The sequence below is a fragment of the Sus scrofa genome, chromosome 2 (genome assembly GCF_000003025.6).
Source record: "Sus scrofa isolate TJ Tabasco breed Duroc chromosome 2, Sscrofa11.1, whole genome shotgun sequence".
Lineage (NCBI taxonomy): Eukaryota > Metazoa > Chordata > Mammalia > Artiodactyla > Suidae > Sus > Sus scrofa.
In genome coordinates this window covers 39,708,624-39,733,177 of record NC_010444.4, presented here as the reverse complement: position 1 = coordinate 39,733,177, position 24,554 = coordinate 39,708,624, and the positions used below count along the sequence as shown (strand labels likewise).

At 47.5% G+C, this 24,554-nt stretch overlaps 1 protein-coding gene across 3 annotated transcripts in view; it reads left to right on the top strand.

Moving 5' to 3' along the window:
* The window catches only part of NAV2 (neuron navigator 2), an 819,601-nt gene that overhangs the window by 350,362 nt on the left and 444,685 nt on the right, over positions 1 to 24,554 (top strand). The gene's annotated exons all lie outside the window — the stretch shown is intronic.

Genomic DNA, 24,554 nt, shown 5'->3' with positions numbered 1-24,554 from the left:
GCAACAGAAGAAAGGGTGGGGGAAAAAATGTATACATGTAAGACAACTTGATCCCCTTGCTGTACAGTGGGAAAATAAAATTTTAAAAAATAGAATTATACTTTTTTTTGCTTTTTAGGGCTGTACCCACTGCATATGAAAGTTCCCAGGCTACGGGTCAAATTGGAGCTATAGCTGCTGGCCTATGCTGCAGTTATAGCCATGCCAGGTCCGAGCCGCCTTTGCAACCTACACCACAGCTCACGGCAAGCTGGATCCCCAACCCACTGAGCGAGACCTGGGATGGAACCCACATGCTCATGGATCCTAGTCAGATTCATTTCCACTCCCCCCCATAGGAACTCCCTGTACTTCTTTTTATGTCAACTCGTATGGGCTAGGTGTCCTTACTGGACATTAGCCTTTGTGACAAAGTCTCCCCATCATTTCTGAGGGGTTTCCCAGGGCATTGATGTACCTGCTCCATGGAGAATCCCAGGGGCCCTTCTGTTCCACATATCTCTTTTGTCCCCACACTACAGTCTGGGTTATTGATGCCCCTTGTGAGGTCACTGCTAGGCTGACTCAGCTGTCACCACCACTGGCTTTCTCTGAGAGCCCAGAGGCAAAGGACAAGTGCTTGCCTCCGTCCAAGGGCCAGTCTGGGTTGCTCTCAGCCCTCAGAAGAGATGCATGCACTTGGGCATGCCCCCTGGAATGTTGCCTAAATGTTGATCACCAGAACTTGCCGCTTCTTTGAGCTGCTGCTGCTTCCCCCAGGCTAAACCGTGGTGGTGAGGCGCTGCCTAGCTCCTAGATGGCTTCTGTGTAGGCTGAGCCACAGACTGTTCACAGCACCTCCATACAGCAGGTCTGGCCCAACTCCCGTAGGCACCTGTGGGAATAACCCATCTCTTCCATCCCTCATCCCGTCCGGAGCCTCAGGATCAGCTACGGGGATACCACTTCCTTTCAAGGGAAGGGTCCTCCCTCTCCTCCCAGGCTTGGCTCGTCCTGTGGCCTAAAGAGCCACTGGTTGGTACCTTGCCATAAGTTGGGCCATTATAACCCAGTCCCTCAGCACAGTGCTGGCACGTGGTCAGTATTCATGGAGTGTTCATTTCCCATCCTAAAGCCTTCACTCCCTAATCAGGCCGGGCTAGGACCTGGAAATCCATTTCTCAGGGAAAGCCAAAGATTCTTCCTGTGGTTAATGTGGGGTTGGGGTGAAAGGGAAAAAGGCTCAAATGCTGACCCTGGGTCTGAACCCTCAGAGGTGGGCCCAGGTGTGAAGCCCACCAGGGGCCCTGTCTCCACGACAACCCCAGCATGGTCATGCCTGAGGGCCCAGCCGGCCTCTCAGCTTGGCATGTTTGGATGACATGTGCTACCCCCTCCATTCAGAGGCTCTGCCATCTGGCTTTAAATCACTTTCATTTCCAGCCTAGCAGGAGTTTTCCTGTTATTTCAAAGGCCCAAAATATCATCCATCCATGGGCATCGTTGAGGAAGAATCCTTGGGAATTTCCAGACCCAGCAGTAGGGTTGGGGGGAGCAGGCTTTGAGTAGCTCTGCGGGAATGGGGCTCATGGCCACACTCCTTCCCACCTAAGCAGGTCTGCAGGTGCTCTGCAGGCCCTAGGTGCTATGACGGAAGAGCAGGAAGGAACAAAAAAGGGGATGGAGAGTAGATCCAGGGCCCCCATAAAAGGCCATGCACTTAAACTCCTACATTCTGCGAAGATGTATTTGGTGCCTCTAGACATAAGACATGTTTCTGGCCATTGAGAGCCCATTGGTTCATTTGGGGTTAAAAGGCTTTCATATAAATCGATGAAACCGCTATGCAAGGCAGGGGTGGCTGTGAGTGCAGCCTGGGGACTTGGGAAGCTCTATTCTAAATTGCTGTGTCACCTTGGGCAAGTCACTTTCCCTCTCTGGCCCTCAGTTTGCCCATCTGTCAAGCGAGGATGCACCAGTCCCTAAGAGGCCCTGCTGCTCTGGCTGTGGGAATTGTGTGAGGCTGCAGCAGCTCCTCCCTTCTGCACCAGCTGATGCCTTTGGACCTGGGCTCACTCTCAGGCATTTTCTAAAGAGCAGATCTCATTATGTCACTTCCCAGCTTAAAACCCTGCAGCGGCATCTCATGTCTCATAGGATAAAGTCTAGAATTCCCAGCCTGGCTCCCTGTGCTCCACCAGCACCGGGCTCCTTTGTTATCCTCTTCCCCTGCCCAGGCCTGCCCTGCTGCCAGCACCTGCCTGCAGGTGCTCCTCTGCCTCTTCGTTTCTCTTAGGTCTGCTGTGATATGTTCCCTTCACTTGTCCTTCGATTAACCCATCTCTAGCTTGTCATCACCGGAGTTCGGCATCTCTCCACCCACTGCCTTCCAGATTGCGAGCTCCAGGAAGGCAGGGCCCTCATTGTCCCCCATGTTGTCCCCAGCCATGACCCCTGTGCCCTTATGGAGGCACCAAAAGATTTGCGTTCCGGGCCTTGTCATTGCCACATCCTGGCTCTGGGACCTTCAATAAGACACTCCCTTCTCTGGGCTTACTTTCCTCACCTAAAGTGAGGGGGCTGGACTGGACTACATTTAGTCTTTAATAGGTGCCGAGATTTTTGCCAGGCCCTGGCTGAAACCCTTTATATGCAGTACAGTTAATTCCTACAGCAACCGTAGGGGGCTGACACTGTCATTAGCCCCATTTTACAGGTGCAGAAACTGAAAATTAGAAAGTTTATATCACTTTCCCAAGGTCATGTGGCGACCAAGTGGCAGAGCCAGGGTTTGAACACGGGTTTATCGCCTGCTTTCAAACACTCGGCTCTCAACCACTTTGCATCTCATTTAAGGACCTCTCGATTATATTTCAGGTAGGTGAGTCTGCCCAGAGCCTTAGACAGGGCAACGTGAGCTCAAAGACTAACACACTCTCAGTCCGGCTTTTTCTCTGGAAGCCAGGAAACGGTGCCCCACATCTTTGAAACAGCAGCACCTCCGGGAGCCCAGTAGCCACATTAATACATGAGAACCAGCAAAGAGTGAGAGATTTCCTGTCCAGATAGCACGTCTGCAAATTACACCCTTCCCTCTCGTTCTAGGCCTATGTTCAAATTCAAACTTTCATTGAAGCAGCGCATGCGTTCAGAGACGTGCACGCATGTACACACATATAGGTGAATGAATCATTTCAAAGTGAAAACACCCATATAATCACCACCCGGTCAGGAGATGGAACATTTCCAGCAACCCCCGAGTCCCCACCGTGCTCCCTTCTAATCGTTACCTTCCAGACCCTGTGTGTTTTGATCTGAGGATATTACCTGGAGCGATGGGGAAAGGCTAGAATAAGAAGTTAATTTTCAAATTAGCTTTTGGTCTCCAGGGAAATGGTATGTCTGCAGGAAGGAGGTGGAGGAGGGGAGGTAGGCATTCAACATAAGATGTGCTAAATCCTCAGACATGGCAAATGGCTGCAGAGAAAAAGGAAGAGTGGCTTGATGTTCTTGGACTGGAGTGTGCGTGAGTGTGAGTGTGCGTGAGTGTGTGTGTGTGTGTGTGTGTTGTATGAGTGGTATAAGATGTTGCTAGGTGGGAAGGATGCCCAGGGAGCCCATGGGATCAAGAAGGATGAGAGCCTTGCCCTGCCTGCAGGGTTAGATCAGGCCTACCCTGAGCTGGGTCTAGGAGTTTGGACCTAGAGCCACTGTGCCCCACCCTGCCCCCCATCCTCTACCCAGGTGACCTCACTTTGGACTCTGGCATGCCCAGAGTGATTGCTGGGGGAACTGCTTTCCGGTTTCTTTGGAAATGGTGGAATGGGATGAAAAGGGAGAGTAGGGCCCACACAAATGCCTCCCATTTAGGGACGGTCTCCTGCAGTGTGGGCCTGTTGTCAAACCCAAGCATCTCTACATGAGGGGCAAAGCCTATCATCTAGGGCTTTACGTTGCCCCTGAGACTCTTGCATTGGGGTTATTGGCCTCACATTCGTTATCTGTAGAGGAACAGAAGACTCAGGAGAGGGGAAAGCCAAAGGCGTAGACAAGCCCAGACCCCGATCTAGACCCCCATCTGTGGAATTTTCATTCATCCCCACAAACACTTTGGACATGGTGAGTGTGAGTGGTTTCCTGGCCACTCCCACTCCCACTAGGCGCAAGGCTGTTGTATTGTCACACTTCCTAGATGACCCTGTAGAGCCAGAAGGTACTGAAAAGCACAGGGTAAACCTGCAGCTAGCACCTTCCTGGGCATCACTTTAAATGTCAAGAAAATAATACATAGGTAGTTCTTTAAAAGGCAAAAGGATATAATATTAAATTGAAGGACAAAATATAGGAGTTCCCGTCATGGCATAGTGGAAACGAATCTGACTAGGAACTGTGAAATTGCAGGTTCGATCCCTGGCCTCGCTCAGTGGGTTAAGGATCCAGCACGGCCATGAGCTGTGATGTAGGTCGCAGATGCGGCTTGGATCCCACATTGCTGTGGCTGTGGCATAGGCCAACGGCTACAGCTCCAATTAGACCCCTAGCCTGGGAACCTCCATATGCCGTGGGTGTGGCCCTAGAAAAGACAAAAAAAAAAAAAAAAAAGGCAAAATATATATGTCCTTCTAAGACTTTAAAGAAAAGTTCTGCTGTCAAGAGCTTTAGGTGGTCCCACTGCAGAGTGCCTCAATCACCTAAGAGGTGTACACAGCCACTGTCCTGTGTCCATTTTTGTAGACAAGTCTCAGTGATACTGACCAAAGGAGGAATCGGTACAGTGGATACAACAGAGGGATGTAGTTATTATCAGGTTGTATCACTGAGAAGGAAGTTGGGCTCTGAGTAAGGGTACTTTATAAAGTACCCCAGTCAGCCTGGGACAGTCCCAGTTTATGCCCACTGTCCAGGCGTGATTATTAATAGAATCTACTTCCACTGCCAGAGGAGCCCAATTTGGATGAAAAAATCCTATGCTCATTCTAGCTATGAAAAGCCAACCAGCTAAGAGGAAACATCCCAAAAGCTCAGCCCCTGGCTGGAAGTAACTCAACAGAGGGAAAGCCTGGGAGGTCCCCACAGAGAGCTCCCAGAGACCTTGGGATTCTGCTAGGGTGGGGAATCCCGATGTGGCCTTTCTCAGTAGTTCATTCTTGGTCTCCTCCTCCTCCCCTGGTCAAGGCAACGTTGCTCTGTACAAGGTCACGTGACAATGCCAGGACAGAGTCGAGGAGGTCAGGCTGAGCCAGTCTCCACCAGTTTCTGGAGCAGTCAGAGAGGAACCAGCTACGGGAGCGATGCAAGTTACAGTCCAAGAGGCGGGCATGCCAAAGTCAAAACGATGTGTCAAATCTAAGGGATGAGTACAAAGACATCAGCAGGAAATGAGGCAAGAAGCCTGGAACTAGGAATGAGAGGGAAAGCTTGGGAAGAGGTGTGGAAGGTAGAAGAAGGGTTGGGAACAGGGCTCAGGCCAAAGGCTGTGACAGCACTAGTGGTTGAGGGCTGGCACAAGAAGGGATGGAGCCTGGCTGGGGAGGAGACATCGGCCAGGCAGAACAAGCCCTCCGCAGGCTGCATTCACAGTCAGCCATTTAAATTGCCTTTTTTTTTCTTTTTTTCCTTGCCAATTCTTTTTTTCAAGTGTAGTTGATTTACAATGTTATATCCATTTCTGCTGTGTAGCAAAGAGACCCAGTATACATATATATGCATTCCCTTTCTCTTACTATCATCCATTATGGTCTATCCCAAGAGACTGGACACAGTTCCCTGTGCCGTACAGCAGGACCTCATTGCTTATCCATTCTAAATGTAATAGTTTGCATCTGCTAACCCCAAAACCCCAGTCCATCCCACTCCAAGTTGCCTTTTGATGTCTGGCCTTGGTGGCATTGCTATGATTACCCTACAAATAGTTAGTCTTACAGAAAAATTTATTCACGAGAGAAGAGAGGGGTCTTTAGAAAGAAAAGGGCTTATTTTTAGCATTAACCTTTTTCAGATTATTTCCTTGGGGACAAATTCATCAGCCTATCCATTGTAACCAGGCTTGCCACAGTGTGCAGATACTGGGTACTGATGTCTCTGTAGCAACCAGACAGAATATCTTTCCCAGGAGACTTGGCATGTGGGTGCTGAGTTCAGGAGAGATTGTCATGGTTGCCAAATGATGACAGGGACCATGATGTGGGAATTAGGCAAATGCTGTGGAAAGAACCTAGAGTTTGGCCTTGTGTGTTGATTCAATTCACTTACATCAATTATGATCCTTCCCCTCTTCCTTCCTATTTTTGCCACTCAGAGTCTCAGGCTACTTCTTTGGGCCATTCCCCCCATGACCAGTCATGACTTCATGGCCAAAGCCTGGGGGACCCTGATTCAAGGCCAACACACCTGTGTTGAGTGCTTGCTCCCTGCATGGAGATAGACTATGGACCCCTGGCTACTGTGTCTGGGACCCCTCATCCTCAGGTACAGGCTGGGAGTCCCAGGGGACAGTGAGGGTACAGTCCTCTGGAGTTGCGGTATCAGCGGTGTCAGGGGAAAAAACTTGGAGCCTGGAAACTGAAAGAAAATATGGCAAGTTGAGAATAGGCCTCTCTGGCAAATGGGCGGCTGAACACATGTGTAAGAAGTTTCAAAACAGCCCTGGAATGAGTTTATTATTTTGGTTAAGGATGAAAAGTAGGGCTTACCTGGAATAAAATCCAAACTTAACCACTTACCAGCTGTATGATCTTGGGTAATTTAATTAATTTTTCTGAACTTTGAAATACCACACACGCACGTGCACGCCACTCACGCACGCATGCACACACACAGAAGTTTCCATGAACCTTACCTCTTAGAGTTATTGCAAAAGTTAAATGAAATTACACATGTAAAGTTCCAGCATGTAGTAATTGTTCAATACTATGCTGTAACAAATAAAAATGAAAACAAAGTGCTCAGAACCCAAAGGAGAACACACGAGAACATAACTAAAACATATTTATCAGCTCCCCACTGTATGTCTCTTGAGTGGGATGGATGCAAAGCCAAGGTGAGAACAAAACCTTCCCTGGGCTTTTTCTGGTAACCTCTATAAAAGGAGCAGGTCCCTCCCAGTCATCACAGCAGCTGGTATGAAGGAAGGATCTTGCAGGAGCTCTAAAAATCTAGCCAGGTTCTTCATTTGCAGGTTGAGGAAGTGACCCCAGAGAGGAGCAGTGACTTAACCAAGATCATGCAGAAATTTCTAGGCAGCATCAGGCATAGAAGCCAGATCCCATGTCTTCCAAACTAGGGCTCCTGCCTCAGCACTGTGTACACCATAGTTTTCTTTCTCGGGGTCTGTCCTGCCATGGCTCTCAAAGCTGGCCTCCCACGGAGAAGCCAGGAGTCCTAGAGAATGGCCTAGATCAAGGCCTCTCAAACTTTTATATGCAAAGGAATCATCTGGGGATCTTGTTCAAAATGCAGGAGTTCCTTTGCAGTGCAGTGGTTAAGGATCAGGTGTGGTCACTGCAATGGCTCCTATCACTGCTGTGGAGCAGATTTGATCCCTGGCCTGGGAACATCCATAGGCTATGGGCACAGCCACACACACACACACACAAACAGGTTCTATTTCAATAGATCTAGGGAGGGCCTAAGAATCTGCATTTCTGACCAGCTCCCAGGTGATCCTGCTAATATTCTGGGGCTCAAACTTGACACAACAGGGCTCTAGGCCAGCGCCACCCAGTAGAAAAATCATATGAGCTGCACATGTAATTTAAATTCTCTAGTAGCAGCTTTAAAAAAAGAAACAGATGTCACTCATTTTCATATATTTATTTCACCCAGTGTAACCAAAATATTCTCATTTCAGCATAGAATTGATATGAACATTATTAACGAGATGATTTCCTTTTTTCATATAAAATCTTCAAAATTCAGGAGTTCCCGTCATGGCACAGTGGAAACCTAATGCCAGACATGAATATCTGGAAACATCTAAATATGCTGTGCTCTACAGACACACAGGAACCATGAGGTTGTGGGTTCGATCCCTGGCCTCGCTCAGTGGGTTTAAGGATCCAGCATTGCCATGAGCTGTGGTGTAGGATGCAGATGCGGCTCGGATCTGGCATTGCTGTGGCTGTGGTATAGGCTGGCAGCTATAGCTCTGATTCGACCCCTAGCCTGGGAACCTCCACATGCCATGGGTGTGGCCCTAAAAAAAAAAAAAAAAAAAGCTTCAAAATTCAGTCTGTTTTACACATAGAGCACAGCTCCATTTGTAATTGCCATATTTTACGGATGAAGTTGCCATGTATAGTTTTAGCTACAGGGTGGTTGCAATTACTCAGTACGTCCTGGCCCGATTCCATCTCTTCTCACCAGCTGACAGGGACCGTCTTCTTGGGTCTTCCTTTAGCTTTTCCCACCTTGGCAAGCCCACCGAGCCCACTCTTGTACCTTTGTCATGAGTGAGAATGGCCTCAAGCAGAGAGGAACAGCAGCCCCGCCTTCCACCAGCCCAACTTCCTATGAATACAATAGCCTCCATGGAGACAAAGAAAGCCAAAACCACCTTCCCTCCTTCATTTCTGGGTAACACTGGGTTTATCTGGGCCAAAGACCTCTAACTGGCACGGTGGTGTGGGAATATACAATTAAATGCTTGGAAGGCTGCATGCTCTGTTCTCAATTATAAGAACGGCTGAGAATACTTTCCATACGGCCCAGGCCCTGCCACTGTCTGTCTGGCCTGGTGGTTTGAAGGGTTTTCTGTGGGGCCAACCATGACGGTGAAAGACACAGGCCGTGATTCCATGGCACAGGGCCAACGTGACATCTGTGGGCCCTCTGTGACTTGGGGCGCAGCCCTTCTCCTGCCAAAGAGACATCAATGGATCATCCGACAGCTCTGGCCGTGCTCACAGACTCGCTGAGAGAAACCCCCACGCAGGCCTGGGGCCTCACTGTAGGGGTTTCGGGTCTTGTCTGAGCCAGAAGGAAAACTCCAGGCTTCTTCCCCAATCTATGACTTGCAGGTGACTCACCAGGCACCTCTGTTCACATGTACCCCCTGGAAACCCACGTCTGAGAAGCTGGATTATTTGGCTTCTCAATCACATGTTTGCTTTTTCACTTGCTTTTGTCTGAGAAAGCTCATAGCTTGGTGCTACCTAATGCCAGACATGAGTCTCTGGAAACATCTAAATATGCTGTGCTCTACAGACACAACACCTATATAGGGATGTTCTGATTAATAGAATTTTCTGGTAAAGCAGAAATGGTCCCTTGTTTCACTCCTTAGGGTTGCAAATCCTTCTAAACTTGGATTGACTTGTTCCTGCTTCGGTAAGCGGAGGGTTATGAGCAAAATCAAACTGTATCTAATGCTTGGGTATCATTATTGCTGTCATAGGCATTTTTGTGTAATGACCGTATAGGCTATTCTATTTCATTCATTCGATCGATAAATATGTATTGAGTCCCTGTCATTGTTCTAGGCTCTGGGGATACATCAAAAAGAAACGGCTGCTCTTATGGAGCTTGATTCCAAGTGTGTGCATGGGTGAGGTGAGGGCAAGGCAATAAAGAAGCAAATGACATATAAATAAATAAGCAAATGACATATAAGCTATACCTGGTGGGAAGTATTCTATGTGCTGTGGCACCCTTAATGGGCCCCAGACTGAGGTCACAGGGCAGCCAAGGCTCCTGGACATTGGACTGTCCCCCACCCAGGACAGATTTTGTCTGTGCTCAGGGTCCCTGTTGCCTAGGGACCTGACCAATACCTTCTCTCCAAGCTCAGCAGCTCCTTGGTGACCTATGGCTGAGACTTGCCAAGGAAGCCCCACCTGCCCCAATATTTTCAGATTCCTTTTCTCTCTGTCACTTATCTGTCACCAGCCCATCTCTGCCTGGGCCCTTGGTTCCCTCTGTGATGGAAGCCGTGACCATGCCTGACGCCAACCCTCCACGGGGTCCCCTCGTGATGGGAGGGGAGGGGATGCCGTGTTTGGGGTGAGATAGCAGATGGACTGTTTGCACCATCCATTTTCCCCATTGTCATGAGGTTGGAGCAGTGATAGCTAGAGGAAATATAAACAACCATTTTCCATGCACTTTTTATGTCCATCAGCCAGGGGTGCCACGCCAACAGGAACACAGGATTCATTTGTTCAGTGTGTTTGTGATGCTGAAACGTGCCATAAATACACCATGGCCCTTCAAAGAGTTGATTCACAACAGCCTGCTTTAAGAGGCCACCAAAGTCATCTTCTCAGGAAAATGAAATAAAAATGTATTTACAAAACATTGCTCTTGGGGGAAGCTGAAACCTTTTTCCTATGTGTGATCTGGTCCTTTTCCACTTGACAAATATTGATGGCTCTCTCCCACCCACACCCCGCCCTTTCTCCTGTTATAGGTGGGGCCCCAATTCACATGGTGAAATAACAAGCGTTAAGTGCACCCAGCCCCAGCCCAGTAAAGCCCAAATGCCACCAACAGAGGGGACATTTGAAGCCAGCACTATTCTAGGAAGGGGACAGAACAGGGAGAAAAGACACTGATTTGGGAACCTACCAGAACAGGCTGTGGTCTTCACTAGAAAAATGGTTTCACTCTAGCTGGTGAGAGCCTGTTAGGAGGCTGGACCTATCATAAAATATCATTAGGTCGACCCACATGAGATTACCATTTTGGAGTCCAGTATTGTCGTTATTGGCAATTTCATCTGGTTCCATCTAAAAATAAGCAACAGCTACCGTGTATTGATTACTGCCTACAGGCCAGGCATTGAGCTAAGCACTTGCAGGAATTCTGTCATTTAATCTTCACAGCAACCCAACCGAGTGGCATCTTAGGTTGAGTTCCCCAGAAGTAGACTCTAAGATGAGGATTTGTGATTTATTAAAGAAGTGCCCTCAGGACCAAAGCAGGAAGGGACAGGGACGAAGCCAAAGAAGGATATGTGGTTTCAGGCAAAGTCTCAGCCTTCAGCAGCATCCTGCAGAAAGCTCTGGAGCTTCATGGATGGAACTAGAGACTCTCATACTAAGTAAAGTAAGTCAGAAAGAGAAAGACAAATACCATATGATACCACTTATACCTGGAATCCAATAAACAGCACAAATGAACCTATCTACAGAAAAGAAACAAACTCATGGATTGGAGAACAGACTTGCTGTTGCCAAGGGGATCGGGGAGGGAGTGGGATGGACTGGGAGTTTGGGGTTAGTAGATGCAACCTAATTTTTTTTTTTATCTTTTTGTCTTTTAGGGCCGCACCCACGGAATATGGAGTTCCCAGGCTAGGGGTCCAATCGGAGCTGTGGCTGCGGGCCTACACCATAGCCACAGCAACAAAGGATCCAAGCCGTGTCTGAAACCTACACCACAGCTCTCGGCAACGCCAGATCCTTAACCCACTGAGCAAGGCCAGGTATTGAACCCGAGCCCTCATGGATGCTAGTCGACTTCATTAACTGCTAAGACACGATGGGAACTCCAGATGCAAACTATTACCTTCAGGGTGGATAAGCAAAGAGATCCTGCTGTATAACACAGGGAACTATATCTAGTCACTTGTGATGGAACACGATGAAGGATAATTTGAGAAAAAGAATGTGTGTGTGTGTGTGTGTGTGTGTGTGTGTGTGTGTGTGTGAGACTGGGTCACTTTGATGTACAGCAGAAATTGACGGAACATTGCAAATCAACTATAACAGAACAAATAAAAATCTTACAAAAAAAAAAAAAAGAAAACTCTGGAGCTTCCCTTATACCTGAGTTTGAACCACCTTAGGACAAACAAGCTGGGCTTTGTGTACCCACAACCTATCACTGGTCACGGGCACTCCCAGGAGTCCACGCTGAGACTCATGCAGTTCTGCACACCTGGGGGTAGGGGGTCTGGTAGCCCCAAGGCAGCCTCTGAGCAAGGTCCCAGGTGCTGGCCTTTAGAGGCATCCTAGGGAGGGGAGGCACAGAAATCATGGGGGGCTCTGAGCCTCCAGGCAGAACATCTTCAGAGTCCACTGGAGGTGGGTGTTAGTTTTATCTCCATCCCGCTCATGAAGCATCTGAGATTCAGAAGGATAACAGTAACTCTGCTCTGCCTACAAAGAGGTAGGACCAGAACTCTTAACCTGAATTAGCCGCTGTCATCCTCTCAATGTCAGTTCCAATGTCCTAGGTCACCAGGGTCAAGGTGGTGATGCCTGGTTCCTCCTGTCCTTAGAATGAGATTTCAGAGCCTACTTGGCTCATGCAGATGGATTTGGATGCCAGGGGCGGGTTTGGGGGGCTTACCCCAGTGACCGACAGCCATACCTAAAAGTCTATTTAGCAGGAAGCTGGACTCTTGACCATATTAGCTCTCCCTTGTGACGCTCTAGGTTGGAAAAGGGGCCTTCCTGGCCCCTAGTTCTGTGGGATCTGCTCACCTGTTCCTCCACAGTCCCTGGAACCTGTCTTCCCACTCAAGAGTGACCTTCTGCTCTCCATGGCCATGGCCAAGAGCAAAGTGCTATCCCAAGTCACTGCCTGAGAAGCCTATTGCTCCCAGCCCAGCCAGGCCTAGGGACACATGGGCACCAGAACACCTGGTGAGGGGATCCCCTCCAGCTTCTGCCTCCACACTCCCTCCCCTGGTCAGGTGCAGACTCATGTCTTATTTGGTAGCCCAGAGTGGCCTCCTGGAGGGAGCTGAGTCACAGCTTTCCAGCCCAGGACTTGCCATAGTGGGAAGGAGACAGACTCTGGAGGCTGGATCAGAGTTCACAACCTGAGTCCATCCACTTATTTAACTGAAGTAGTTGTTTAGCGTCTTTGTCCCTCCATTCTGTCCTCTCTATACAGGAAATGACAATACTCTCCCCTGCAAAGAATAAATGAGATGCTTTCCGTCAGTGCCTAGAACAGAGTGGGCGTCTGAGAAGTGTTTGGTCCCAGGCTTTTTCCCTTGGCTTTGCTGGCACTGCTTCCTGTCCCATTACCTATCTTAACTTTGGGTCATTGTGTGCATTTTAATTTTTGCCTAGCTGCCCTGGGCTTGCTTGTGTGCAGGGTGCAAGCCAGAGAAATGTGTCCTTTGTTGTCATGTGTTTCCGAAAGGTTTTGTCCCTTTCAGTTTACCATCTATGGTCCACCCAAGAACATAGAATGGCCTGCCACTTTTTTTTTTTTCCCCATTGATCTTGACTAATGCAGAGTTAGCACCTGGTGCACTTCATGGAATTCCATTACACTCCATATGTTAATAGCCCCTCAGATAAGGCCTTCTCAGACAGCACACCACAAGAGGAAAAGCAAAATGCTCTAAGACACTGAGATGCTGGGTCATGCCCCTCTCCAACCTTCTCCACCATACATAGAAATGCTGCCCTAGTTTTCTGTAGCCTAATTGAACATCAATCACATAAGGAAAAAAAAAAAAAACTGGCTTGCCACCCACACCATTGTACTAAGAATAACTCCTGTCCTAGCAGTAGAGCTGGTCAGAGTCACTTCCTAGTGTTTCCATCTGGAAGTAGGTGGGAAGAGTCAGAAAGTGCATTTGTCCATTTTGAGTCTGAAGCTGGCATGGGCCTTGAAACTTGGAAGCCTGACAAAAACACCAAGAAACCTAGAGTAAACATCCAAATATTTGAGTAGCCGAAAATCTGTCTCACATTGAAAGTCTTTTTCCCTTTTGTCTATGGTGTGGATCTCATTTATTCTCTTCTCCTTAGTTTGTCATGGAATCAGTTTTAAATATTGACTATATTTTCTGAGATAGGGTGCAGTTCAGCTCAGCATCTCAGAGTAGATCCTCAACAAGCAGGACCTCCTGATGACCAGGATCAGGGGTTTACTGGTTTCAGGCTGAAAGTGGGTTTTTGGAGTGATTGGATGTCTGACTTTGGGGAAAGGATTGTTTATCCCTTAATCTTCTGGATAAATAGAATCATCCATTCATTCAAAATCTATTTCCAGAATGCCATGTTCGTGCCAAGCACCATGCTACATAAGCATCCATGCTGTAAAGCACACACAATAAGGTGCCTTCTCCATGCTGTTGGAGATGACAGTCTGACACCAAAGAGTCCCTAACCCTGGCTGCACAGTGGAATCATCTGGGAGCTCTTCAAAAGTATTTTTTTTCTTTTTTACTTTTAGGGCCACACCTGTGGCATATGGAGGTTCCCAGGCTAGGGGTCAAATTGGAGCTATAGCTGCTGGCCTACACCACAGCCACAGCAACGCAGGATCTGAGCCACATCTGGGACCTACACCACAGCTCGTGGCAATGCCAGATCCCTGACCCACTGAATGAGTTAAGGGATTGAACCCGCATCCTCATGGATACTAGTCAAATTCGTTTCTGCTGCGCCATAGCAGGAACTCCATTGCCTGTATCTTCTTTCAGCCTCACAAGAATCCTACAAAAGAAATTATATGACTACTATCGTAGTTGCCTTGAGGATGAGGAAAAACTGAGGCACAGTTGGTTGAGTCACTTGCCCTGGGATATGTAGCGTCAAGTAAACCAAATAGGACCAGAGGCGTGTTGCCTTCAGAGAGCCACGCTTACCACTGTACTGTCCTGCCCCTCCCCATGGGCAAGGGGGAGAGGGGCTGGCATGTCTGGAGGTGGCAAAAGAAAAACTAGGGAGAGGAAGCCGGAGAGGTGGGTGGGGGCAGGGCAAGAAGGGCCTGGGGCACCCAGAGTGGATCTTCTCCAGAGGATGACCGGAATAGCTGCCCCCTGCACCAAGGAGAAGAAGAAGACATTGGCTGGGGGCTCAGGATACATTTCCACACAACAGAAAGTAGGTCAGTGTTTTGGAAGAGAGCGCTGAGGTGCAGGCGCTCTGTGACGACAATCAGCTCTGACAGCAGCTCCGTGCTGAGTGGGAAGGAATGTGAGAAGGGCCTCCTGCTCCTTTTCCCCACTGAACTCTTGCTTTGACATGTTATCTGGACCTCAGGGGTCAGCCCCAGAGCAGCTGGCTCCGGGCCTTCCTTCCCTGGAAGCTGCATCTTGCTGCCCCAGCGCCTGTGCCCACCAGAACCTTCCCATGCAGTTGCCCAAGGCCGGCTCCTCAGAGCACGGGGCTGAGGGCTGGTGGAGAGGCCTGGAAGAACTGGAAACCGCATCCCTGTGCATTGTCTAAGCCAGGAGATGCTGCCACCCCCCTCGGAAGCAGTAGGGGTGGTAATAGCTACTCCTGGTCTGAGTCCCAGATTTAGCACTTGACTATGACTGGGAGCAAGTCCCTGGATCTCCATGGAGATCAGTTTTCTCATCTATAAAATGGGTGGCCATTCCTACCTTGCAGATGGGTTTTTGGAACGGCAGATTTCATTCATAGGGCACCTGGTAAATGTGTGCCAGGCTCTCCTTAAACGGCAGCTATTATCCTGCCTGGTTGATTGCCATGACCATATCCTAAGCCCCTGTGGATTCTGTCCCAGGCTGAGAGACACAGAACAACCCCCTTATTTTGCAGATGAGACAACTGAGGCCTGCAAGGGATCCGTGGGCTTTCCCAAGGTCACCTGGAATTTGAACAGCAGAGCCAGGAGCAAGAGGTACCTGTGAGAGGCCTCACTGAGCAGGGGTGAGAAGTTCAAGTCCGGCTTGGCCACGGCCACTCCCAGCCTCTGCTCTGATTTCCTCCCTCCATGATGGCACAGATACAGCCTCTCTGGAAGGGTGGTGTGGACGAATAAGCTGTCATTCCAAAGTGCTGAAAAGTACTCCACAGGTGCCAAATCATGACTCTCCATGGATTTCAACACCTCGGTTGGCATGCCTTCCTGCCAGATGCAAGCTGCATGAGGACAGTGTGTGTGTGCGCGCGTGCATGTGTGTGTGTGTGTGTCCAGGGGATAAGGAAAGGGACGAGGACACAGGAGATTCCAGGTTTCCCAGAGCCTAGTTCTGTACTGAACCCCAGTACACTGTGGTGTAGCCCCCTGCCCTATTATTCAAACAGAAGTGCTCCCTTTCTTCCCAGGTCCTCTGCATCCTACTTTGAACCACCTCCTGGAGGAAGGTGTGAGCCACTTTGCTGAGGGACAGTGATTTGCCCAACCTTCAGTGAACAGTCAGGAACTCAGTCCCGAGTGGCTGGTGTCAAGTAGCGTATCATGGAAAAAGCATGGAATTTGGAATCTGATATTTCAAGATTTGAATCCTAGTTCTACTGCTTCCTAGCTGTGGGACCTTGAAAAAAAAAAAGTGACGTTGTATCTCTGGGCCTCAGTTTCTTCATCTGTAAAAGGGAGAAAGTTCACATTATTTGGAGATATTAAATGAGAGGAATACTCCGGCATGTATCTGTTTCCTTCCCACCCCAAACCCTGGCTCAAAACCAGTGACTTTCTGCACATTGGATTACCAGGGTGCCTGAGCGGAGACTCTGTGTTGATTTTAATTGCCTGTTTGCAAGAGTCAGAGAGATACCGGTATGAAGAGGTGGCTGCTGAAAGCAAAGTCTGCTTTCCCTAAAGAGGCATCTTCCTTGGAGGATGGGATAAAAGCAGCCATGGGGGGAGGGGCATCTGACACCCCCGCCCCGCCCCGTGGCAGAGGAATGTTGCAGATCCCTGAATGGATGTCTTGGATATAATAGATATGCTCATAGCCTGATCCTGTACCTCTCTCTCTCTCTTTACCAAGTTTGGCAGGAGGCCAGGGGAGAGGGCAGATGTGGGCTGGGGCTGCAGCAAGAGAGGCTGAACCTCTCTGCGCCTCTCTCAGCTGCAGAACTGCAAGGGCAGTGTTTACAGAGAGCTTCCATGATCCTCTCTCTTGCTTGTTTTCCCTGCCTAGTCCATTCCGGATACCCCAGTTCTGGGGATACAGCTCCCTTTCCCAGGATGCTGGATGGTGCCCATGAACCCCCTCTCAGAGAGGCTCATAGCTTTGGGTTCTTAGCCTTCACTCAGTGTCTTAGCAATGGAAATTTCCACACACTCAGCTATATCCACAACAAAGGGTCATGTGGTGACTCCAGGGTAGGTTGGGGGATGAAGTGTGACTTGAGCTTACGGTGTGCCAGGGAAAATGGTCATTGTAATGGTGGTAGCAGTGACCATGTATCGATTACTGAATTAGTGCTTTACACATATTGATTCATTTAATCCTTCCAGCAACCCTGTGAGGGAGGTACTATTATACACCCCATTTCAGAGATGAGAAAGCTGAGGCATCAGTAAGTTAAATAACCTGTCAAAGGTCACAGTGCTGGGTAAGTGGCAGAGCTCAAAGCCATGTAGTCAAACTCATACAGTCCAATTCCAAAGCTAACCCTTCAACCACTATACCCACCTCTGCTGCCTCTCGTACTTTATTTTGCTCCAAAGACCCAGGAGGTAGGTCTTACTAAGGGCAAAGGTGAGGCAAATGAGGTTCAGATGGGTTCAGTGACTAGACCAAGGTCATGCAACCAGAAGTGTCTCTGCATGTCTGTGGAACTCTTTTCACTTCACAAAAGGGCTTCTCGGAGAGCAGCTGAAACCTTGACATCATCTCTTGCCCAATGTTTAGAGAGAAGAGTATGAGAAGGGGGTATCCAGGTCTTTGCTCAGTGCCCAACCCTCCACCTGCAGCACACTGGCAGGCAGGAATGAAAGCCCCATCCTTTCCTCTTGCCTTTTGGACCTTGCCCCAACATCAACCCAACAACACTTCTCCAGGAGCCTTGGCTGCCTTGACAGTATGGGTTCTTTATCTGCTGACATAGCACTTGCCTCTCTTAGTAATTATGCATCCACAGATGTGATTATATAATTATTGCCCATTTTCCTGAGTACATTGCAAGCTCCATGAGAAAAGAACTTTAGTTCCTACTAACAATGTATCCCTTGCGATTCGCATGCTGTCTGGCATTTGGTGCATTGAACTATGATTTAAGAGAATGAATGAATGAAGAGTAGAGCCCCTACAAGATTCTAGACTCAGTCACTCCAGGCCCTCTGCCTCCATTATCCCAAATCCTTGCAACAACCCAGTGAGCTAGTTACCATCATTCCCATTCCCATGATGACCAAACCGAGGGTCAGAGACATGAAGTGACCCTGGCTCTGTCAGTGAGAGACGAAATCAGGCTTCCCACCCAGGTTTGCCTGACTCCAGCCCCAGTCTTTTCCCTCCTTGGCATCATTCAGAGAAGACCCTGAAAACAAAAAGCAGTGCTAACGGGTTCCTCCTCCAGGGAAGGCAGAGGAAAATGGGGTTGTGCATTCTGGAAAGGATTGGAAGTCAAGAATAAAGGATCAAAGACGAGGAAAGAGCTAAAATGGTCATGGGAGGAGATTCTAGAAACCTGTCTTTGATAACTCAGCAGGAAGTCAGCCTTGCAGACCAGATGCCTTGGAAGAATGGATTCTCCATTTCCAAACTCAACTCTTCAGGGTCCCCCCCACCCCCATCTTAGAAAGGATAAAACCCTAACGAGCAAATGATCCCGAATAGGAATTCATTCAACATCCCCAAATTCGAAAAGATGGTCTTTGTGGAAATGAGGAAGTCGGGATGACAGCTTTGACAGTCTTTGGTGCAGCCTTAGGGAGATGAACAGTGTTAGATTCCTATTTGATGCATGTCCAGACCGCCTTGAGGAAAAACCTTTGATAAATATATCACTGAATGTCTAAAATTCTTGCACAACGTGGAGCTTCAAAAAAGACGCCAATTTTTTTTTTCAAAAAAAGATTGAATAGTGTCTTGCCCCCCTGTTTGTAAAATGATCTTTCTAAGCCAAAAAAATAAAAGCGAATCCCCGTATATTTTGTTCTTTTTCACCCTTCAAGCTCTGAGGTTTTATTTGCCTTGGGTTTGGAGAGCGGGTGGAAATCAACACAGCTGTTTATGTTTAGTGGCTACGCATGATCTCAGGGCACAAAAGATCCTCATGGGTGTCTCTGCTTTGCTGACAGCTTTTAGACGAGCTTTGAGCTCAGCCCAGGGGTAGTGTGAACCAGAACTCCTTTTTACATGTGTCCAGCAGGGTTTGTTTCAGGCATACCGGGGCCCACGTTCTACTCCACCTTCTCTCTTTCTGTGAGATGAGGACTATCTTTAGGCTAGCATTGCAGCTTCTAGAGACAGCTCCGTACATCAGTCAGAAAAGGACGGATTTCCCAGTCCCCCTGCTCAGGGGTGGTCTTGGCATGTCTGCAGAGGAGGATTCTATTAGGAGCTGCTTCTCTGGAAGGAAGGGGAAATAGGCAGGGTCTCTGGAATAACTGTTCCTGGCTTCTTAAAAGAAGGGAACCCTTCAAAGTCTGACTTTGCTGTATACGCAAGGGACTGGTTCCAGTGCCAACTTAGATACCAACATCTGGGGATGCTCAAGTCCCTCATATAAGATGGCGTAGCATTTGCATATAATCTACATATATCCTCCTCCTCTATACTTTAAGTCACCTCTGGATTACATATAATACCTAATACAATGTCAATGCTATGTAAATACCATGTAAATAGTGGCTGGGGTACAGCAAATTCAAGTTTTGCTTTTTGGAACTTTCTGGAATTTTCAAAGATGTACACTTTCCATCTGTTACTGGTTGTATCTGTGGATGCAGAGCCCACGGATACAGACGGCTGGATATATATAGATCTTATATATTTATATATATATGTATATAACTATTCTCTATTTAACTGAACTGGATTTTAGTTTAACTAAAACTGGATTTTCATCTTTGACAGCTAATAAAATTTTTGTCTGTTTTTTGTTTGTTTGTTTGTTTGTTTGGGAGAGGACTCCTCACTCTTGCCAGAAAAGGCAGAGGGCAGAGAAGGGTATAAGTGACCCCCGCCTTTTTTTTTTTTTTTTTTTTTTTTTTTTTGCTTTTTAGGGCCTCACCTGTGGCATACGGACGTTTCCAGGCTAGAGGTCAAATGGGAGCTACAGCTGCTGGCCACAGCCACAGCAACTCAGGATCTGAGCTGCATCTACGACCTACAGTTCATGGCAAAGCCGGATCCTTAACCCACTGAGCAAGGCCAGGGATCAAACCTGCATCCTCATGGATACTAGTCGGATTCATTTCCACTGTGCCACAACAGGAACTTCTAAGAACTAACTTCTATATCATTAGAGGGCATAATAAGTGTTCTTGAATAAGTAAAAGATTAAAACAGGAGTTCCCTAGCCTGGGAACCTCCATATGCCGCGGGAAGCGGCCCTAGAAAAAGACAAAAAGACAAAAAAAAAAAAAAAAGATTTAAAACAAGTAAAGATGTTTGAAAAATATAGAAAAATCCCATGGAAAAGTAAGTTGAAATCAGCCATAAGTCCAACACTTTAAAACAGAAATACAGGTGTTCCTGTTGTGGCTCAGTGGGTTCTTAATGTCTATGAGGATGTCCTTAGTGTCCATGAGGATGTGGGTTCAATCTCTGGCCTCACTCAATGGGTTAAGGATCCTGTGTTGCCAGCCAGTTGTGGTGTAGATGGCAGATGCAGCTCAGATCCCAAGTTGCTGTGGCTGTGGCAAAGGCCGGCAGCTGCATCTCCAATTCGACCCCTAGCCTAGGAACTTCCATATGCTGCCAGTGTAGCAAAAAAGAAAAGTGATATAAAAATAAGAAGAAATTACCAGTCCCCTAACTTGCTCCTCAGAAATAACTGCTCTTAATAGTGTAATGTGATTCTTCCTTTTCCTTCTCTTTGTAAACATATTTCCTTATACATATGTAAACACATATAAATATATTAGCAAATTTTAACAGGAGCCAGATGTAACAATAAATTTTTAAAATTTATTTTGTTAAATACATTTTAAATAAAAGAAAAAGAATCACAAAATGCATACCAAAGGTCTACATGATTTTTTAAAAGTGATCCACTGTTGAGATTTTTCATATAGCATACCTTTTTCTAAGCACAGAGCTCCAAAGAGTTAACTTCACTCTAAGCCCTCCTCTGAGAGCCCTGAACCCTGGGCACCACCCACCCCTCCTTGCAGCCGGCCAGACACTGGCCAGGAGCGCCTCTCCCAGCAGATGCTCACCAGGCCTGGTGCCTGGGGCAGAGTCAGAGGGTAGGCATGAAGGCTCACAGGAGGACAGCAGTAACCAAAAGAGGAAATGGTGTGGAGGGAGCAGCCAGAGCATCCTTGGTCCTTACCTGGGGGCCTGCACTGAGCAGAGGTCAGGCTGCTTGATGCCGTCTGCATCGCTGACTCCCAGGCAACATTTGGGCAATTACCCAGCTGCCTTTGGGCTGCAAAGGCAGCTAGACCAGCTGAGTGTGTCTCTCAAAAAAGAAAATCTTGCACAGATAGTAATAGAAGGCTTGGGTTTTTTCAAACTGGCTGTTCGCATTGATTAAAATTGTCCAGATTATTGCCACAATAATCCCCACTCTAAAGTGTTGAGGGAGCAAAGTCTTTACAGCATTTCTTAAAGCAGTGCTTTTCAAACTGCCGGCACCCAGGGGTTTTACTAATAGACAGATGCTTGGGCCCCACCCCCAAAGAGTCTGATTTAATTGGTCCAGGGTGGAGCCTGGGCAGCCCTGTGTTTTTTTGGTTTTTTGGTTTTCAGTTCCACAGGTGCCTCTGATGGATAGCCAAGGCTGCAAAGCAAAGTGTGAGGACCAAGTGATTGAATTACCCGAGTGCTTGTTTAAAATGCAGACACACAGGAATTCCCGTTACGGCAGAGGAAACGAATCTGACTAGTATCCCTGAGGATCCAGGTTCCATCCCTGGCCTCACTCAGTGGGTTAAGGATCCGGCATTGCTGTGAGCATCGGTGTAGTTCACAGATGAGGCTCGGATCCTGTGTTACTGTGGCTGTGGTGTAGGCTGGCAGCTGCAGCTCAGATTTGACCCCTAGCCCAGGAACTTCCATATGCCACAGGTGTGGCCCTAAAAAGTGAAAAAATAAAACAAAACAAAACCATGCAGACACACAGATTCAGAATTCTAGGTCTGTTGGCGGGTTCTGGTGCTTTAACCCCCAGTGCTTCTTAGGCTTCTATTGGAATATTAGTTCTACTGTCTGTCAGTTATTTCCCTGTTTGATTGCCCTGTTCTCTCAGTTTTTCAGTTGTGGAAAAGGGCAACCTTCAGGCTGGAAACAGCAGTTGCATCATTCTTGGAACTTTGAGAGCAAGGAATGAGCACTTGTTCTTATTTGTTCCCTGTCATAATGCCCAGAGCCTGGTACATTATTGGCTCTCAACCATTTTTTTTTTTTTGGTCTTTTTTGTCTTTTTAGGGCTGCGCTTGCAGCATGTGGAGGTTCCCAGACTAGGGGTCCAATTGGAGCTGGAGCCACAGCCAGTGGCCTAGGCCAGAGCCACAGCAACGCGGGATTCCAGCCACATCTGTGACCTACACCACAGCTCACGGCAACTCCAGATCCTTAACCCACTAAGCGAGGCCAGGGATTGAACCCACATTTTCATGGATGCTAGTTGGGTTCATTAACCGCTGAGCCACGATGGGAACTCTGGCTCTCAACCATTGATTTGCTGAATTAATAACTGAGCCCCATCATATCTGATTAACAAATAGTTTACTATATAGTTGTTCGACATTTAGTCAAGGCTATTGCCTCAGACACCTATAAACACACACACAACACACACACAGTCACACATACTCCTTACATTCCAGCATCTACAGGTGAGAAAAACCCTACAGTCTTCAGCTTTCAAAATACAGCCCAGAGAGTTCCTGCTGTGGCACAGCAGGTTAAGGATCCAGCATGTCCTTGTGGCAGCTCTGGTTGTTGCTGAAGTGTGGGTTCCATCCCCCTCTCCACCCCCACCACCAGCTGGCACAGTGGGTTAAGAAACTGGTGTTGATGTGGCTATGGTTAAGTCACAGTTGTGGCTTGGATTTGATCCCTGGCCTTCCATATGCCCAGGGTACCGTTAAAAAAGCAAAACAAAAAAAAACCCAGATCCCTCTGGAAGACAGTAGGTTAGAAGCTAATGGAGGAGGTGATGGGGTGAGCAGACTTTCTAAATAGCTGTTTTAAGTTCTTACCCCAATTTCTCTGCAGCCTGAAATGGGAACACTCTCAATTCAGCCACTACCAACAGGTGAGAATTTGTGCCACCCTGGAGATATGTATCAAAAGTTGCCAACTCATATCATCTAGAATTAAGAAGTGCATTTTTGAAAATAAGCTAGTCTGATTTCTTTTTCACTCCAAAACTCAAGGCTGTTTTGCTTGTTAGAACCTTCCAGAGACTTGTGATGTGTCCCTCCATCATTTATAGGCAGGGATCTTCAAGAGCCTGTTGATTCTTTCCCCAGATCCTGCATTTTTTGTGGTAGGATGAGGTTTAGATGCTTCAGCCTCTCACGAGATTATCTTCTTGGAAGGTCAGGAATAGCCGAGGGTCTTGAACTCAGATAAAAGATGGGTTGATGGGGCTGGTCACTGGCAGGTCAGCTCTGAAGCCTAATTTCCACTCAACTAATCACCAGTGGCTGATACTGAAGATGCAGCTGGCACATCCCTATTTGAGGGTGGCTCTTAACAAGCACAGATTTGTCCAAACTCTTGGGATGATTCAGTGGTCCTGAGAGCTTTGATTATATGTTTCAAGCTGGCATTTGGGTGATGTTGAAAGTTTAGAGTCAGACAGAACAAAGGAAGGGTTGTCAAAGTTGGGATTTAAAACAGTGGACTGTCCATAGTGCATATTATAAAAAATAACGGATTTTTTTTCTCAAAAAACCTGGATAGTGTGTTCTTTCCAAAACAGCTTATGCTAGTTTCTGGACCAGTGACTTCTTAACGACCAATGCTTGCCAAACTTATTGGTTTAAAATGACTTCATTCATGTTCAAACAGCAGCCATGTGGAAGGAGTAACTTTATAGGATATTTTTATAATTTGAGATGGTCTTATTTAAGGAGGAATCTTGCAATTATCTATTTTGACCCAGGGGGGAAAAACTGTTTTTTCCTCTTGTCTGGTTGTAATGACGAATTACTTTTGCTTTAAAGAAGGAAATGAGGGGAGTTCCCCTCGTGGCGCAGTGGTTAACGAATCCGACTAGGAACCATGAGGTTGCAGGTTCGGTCCCTGCCCTTGCTCAGTGGGTTAACGATCCGGCATTGCCGTGAGCTGTGGTGTAGGTTGCAGACGTGGCTCGGATCCTGCGTTGCTGTGGCTCTGGCGTAGGCTGGCGGCTACAGCTCTGATTCGACCCCTAGCCTGGGAACCTCCATATGCCGCAGGAGCGGCCCAAGAAATAGCAAAAAAAAGACAAAATAAAAATAAAAATCATTAAAAAAAAAAAAGAAGGAAATGAGGGTTTATAGGAAAGATATAAAGGGAAATGAAAAAATGTTCCAGGAAAGAGCAAATAATACTAAAAGTGATGAGGAAGCAGGGCAAGAAATTTGGAAATAGGCGGAAAGATTCACTCATTTTCCTTCAAGAAAGATGAGAAACTATTAGCCTTCAGTTAAATAAATCACACAAGGTTAAGGCGAATGGTCATGTTTGCCAAATCCCAGAGTATTGGGAAGAGGTACTCTTTAAAAGAGAATGCACTGTGTTTTTCTATTAGTTCATCTTTGAGGGGATCAGAATCCAAAAAATTACTCTGGTAGCAAATATA